The following is a 3,847-nucleotide window of genomic DNA, read 5'->3' on the forward strand; positions in this document are numbered from 1 at the left end:
CAGATGCTGCCGACGGGACGGGCCAGCCGCAGCGGGCAGGCTGCCCACGTCACGTCACGCCGCGCTCGGCTCTGCGCCCCCTCCGCGGTCAGCATCCGGCAAGGACCCAACCTGCTTCTCCTCGTGGACCTCTCCCGTGTGCCCCAGCTCGCAGTCGTTCCGTTATCGATCGACCGCACCGTCCGTCTGGCCGGGCCACAGTTCGTAGGCTGTCAACACCAGCTCTTCCCAAACACAGCTTGGTTTTCCTCCAGGTCTTACCTGTGCATAAAACATCCTGGAAGACGGGGACCAAAGGGATGAGAAACATGTCTACCTGCTCTTCCAGCACCTGCTAGAAAGTTGCGCTCAACTTTATTCTATTTAGTACCTTCTGGGTTCTCTCTCATTCCCCTCGAAAACATTTGTTTTTTTCAGTTGTTATTCTGAATCCACTTTTGAGATGACAACTCTCAAAGACTTGAGTCAGTGTCTTTTGTAACTGTAACTAAAAAAAGAGGAGATGAAATAGCTGCAGCGAAGTTTGATGGAGCAAAAAGAGCATCAGCACAATAGCGGGTGTCAGTCTGCGCAGGTATTTCTGGAAAAGGGAGAAGCACAGAGCGTTCGTACCAGAGACGTTCTGAGTATAATTCCCCCCCACAATGACTCTGCAGTTACAGCTAAGAATTATTCAAAGGCATTAGACATGATCGCTGCTATCCGCCTCCATAAGCTAATCACGTCGTATTCATGAACTAATGAGGCTGCCAGCGCGGCTGGGGTGTGCCGCTGCTGGGCAGTCCCTTGAAAACCTTCAGATGGGGGTTTTTTCCAGATGACACGCGAGGATTCTCTGTCTTCAGGCCCCTCTTTCAGATATTAAATCACCTTTTTCACTTGGCGATACTCTGCCAAAACGCAGTCCTCTGCTGCTGGTCAGTGCATCGACGGAAAAGTTCCCTTTTTCTTTAGAATAAAATATTTGCAGTTGGAAGGGACCCACCGTGATCATCTAGCCCAAGCCTTTGCGTAGGAATTCTTTTAAAAATGAAATCTCCTATTTTAAATGGAAAAGAAAAAGGCAGAATTATGACCTGAAGCCAGCGGAATAAAAACGGGGTTACATACACAGAGACCACCCTCCAAGATCTTCTCGGTCCTTCCCTCCCGAGGCAGCCTGTGAGGATAGAATCACGGAACTGCTTAGGTTGGAAAAGACCTGTAAGATCGCCGAGTCCACCCACTGGCTGGTTGAATGGTTAAATGAGGAACGGGACGTTGAGAGAAGCTGCTCCGGTCAGCCCACGGGACCGCCCTTCTCCTACCCCGACACTGTGCTGGCACTGCCAGCTCTGGCTGCTCACCCCGGTATGAGCGGAGTCTGTTTCCAACGCAACCTCCACCTGCCATGAGAGCCACCGAGGTCCAGGAGCACAACGCCCGCACACCCCGAAGGTCCCTCGGGAAGGGCCACGCGAAGCGGGTGGCTCGCCACGCCGAACACCATAGCTCTGTGCGCCTCCCCATCAGGGGGGCTGCTTCTCCCTCGCTACCCGCTGACTGAAGATGGTTCCCGCAAACCCTTCACCTCGGCCTGGATGTCTCCAAGCCTCCCCTGAGCGCTCTGCAAGTTCGGGAGTACTTCAGAGGAACGGTTTGCATGGAGCGAGTCGCGTGAGGTGTGTCTTGGGCGAGCAGAGCCCAGCTGGTCCAGAGGGTTAGCTGAGGCGAGCAGAGCCCGTCTGCGCCTGCTTCCCCGCGCTGGAGCTGAATCATCGCTCAGCAGAGAAAATCAGAAACGGGCCAGCTGCATCCTGCTCCGCGCCTGCCTCGCAAGCTGCAGATAATTTGATTTTACCCAGCCGTGCTCAGAGCCGCAGGTCAGCTTCCCGGGTCCAGCTCTGCGCCTCCGCCCCCAGCTCACTGCCACGCGGGAGGCTCCAAAGGATGCTCCTGCACCTCTGCGCCCCACGGGAGGACCTAAACCCGTGGACATACGAGGTGACGTGGTCTGTGTTGCTCTGAAAAACTGTAAAGTTTATCTTCCTTTGCCCATTGGAGAAGCTTCAAGGCCTCCAGGTAAAGACATCTGAGCTGCTCCTCGGCTCTCTCAAGAGCCTTCCAGCCAACGCAGGCTCAAGGTGTGATCCAGGCAGTGAAAAAAAGAAAAAAAGGAAACCTAAGCACAGGTTTAAAAACAACAACAACAAAAATTAGCCTTTTCAGGCTCTTTACTAAATCAAGGGAAGTATAAAGAGGATGAACACAAACCCTTGTGGGGAGCAGCTCTAACAGGTGGATGACGTCTCTGAAGCAGCTTTGCTACCCTGCACGGCTTCATCAAGTGCCCTCAGCACCCTGTGGGTCCCGCCCAATCCCTTCTATTGCCTCTATAAACATCGATGAGTTTCTCCTGAACCCCACCGGTCCACCAGGGATACCCTGAACCCTGCCAGAAGCTTTGGGCAGGTCATCAAATGCCGGAACAAACCTCTCATCTCTTGCTTTGCAGCTAGCAAATGCAACTTTTCACAAAGAAAATCGATTTTTCAGTGCCTCGGTTCTCCGTGAGAGCTCAGCTGGCACTTCGGACCGGAGCAGATGATTTTAACACTTGAATTTTTCACTCACATCATATTAAAATTGCAACTGCAACACCCTGCAGCCATAACATACGTTGTAACCTGTTCTGGAGATGGGTGGAAAACTAAATGCTATTTCCGGACATCTACAAAAACATCCATCAAAGTAACTACGTGGACCTATAAACAGCTGGTCACTGTAAAATTCCACCTCCTTGCTAGCCACCGGCTTGCATGCAGCTCAGCAGCTCTGAGAGATCCCTCCATTAGCCCCCAAACCACCCAAAGTTAAAACAAAGTGACTTCCTCTCACGTATCCACGAGGATCATCCAAGTTGTTGGATGTAACACTTCACCAGAGAGCAGTCCAGGAGCCGCCAGTGAGCCCTGAGCTGGCTTTGAAGCTTATTTGCTACCACACTCTCACCCCCCGGAGCCCTGTCAATACCACGGTAGTGATCCATGAATAGAAATCAAACTGTTCCCATTCAGAAAGAAAATTTGTGGTACTACCTTCATCAGGATGCTGGGAAAAAAGCAAAGTCCCATCTATTTGAAGAAAACTTGGGTGTCGAATGCATTGGTTCCCCGGATTACGTTGGTTACCAGACCCAGGTGGAGCCTGCAGCTGGAAGGCATCACCAGGGTAGGCTGCTCCTCACGAATTAACTCGATTTCTCTCTCAAAAACATGCTGGGAGTCAGCGTCCCCTGCCCTGCAAGATTCCTTCCTGCTCCACGAGCACTGCTGTTGTAGCGGAGTATGGCACAGACGTTGTTTTGGAAAAAGAAATCTTCCTTGAGCATCTACCAGATGCAGACCGGAGCTGCGAGACAGAGCAGCGCTGGGGTCACCCAAGGCGACGAGCGCCTTCTCCCCCGTGATGTCCCCGTCAAAGCACGCAGGCTATTTGCAGCCTCCTGTGCTGGATCTCCAAATACAGCCCCTGATTCAGCGAGACACTCCGGCATGCACACACCCCCCTCAAGTACCCAAACTGAACCAGCGCGGCGCGCAGGGTAAGGTGAAACTCGTGATTCAGTGCTGGCCTGGGATCGCCAGCCCTGCTGCTGCCCTGCTTCCAGCCAGGGGAAGGGCAGAAGGAAAGTACAGAGTCACAGAATGGCTTTGGTTGGAAAAGACCTTCAAGCTCATCGAGTCCCCCCGTTCCCCCAGCGCTTCCAGGTCCCCACTGCCCCCAGTCCCTCAGCAGCACCTCCACACGGCTGGGAAACCCCTCCCGGGATGGGGACTCCACCACTGCCCTGATCAGCCTGCGTCAC

The sequence above is a fragment of the Buceros rhinoceros genome, unplaced genomic scaffold (genome assembly GCF_000710305.1).
Source record: "Buceros rhinoceros silvestris isolate BGI_N320 unplaced genomic scaffold, ASM71030v1 scaffold6267, whole genome shotgun sequence".
Taxonomy (NCBI): Eukaryota; Metazoa; Chordata; class Aves; order Bucerotiformes; family Bucerotidae; genus Buceros; species Buceros rhinoceros.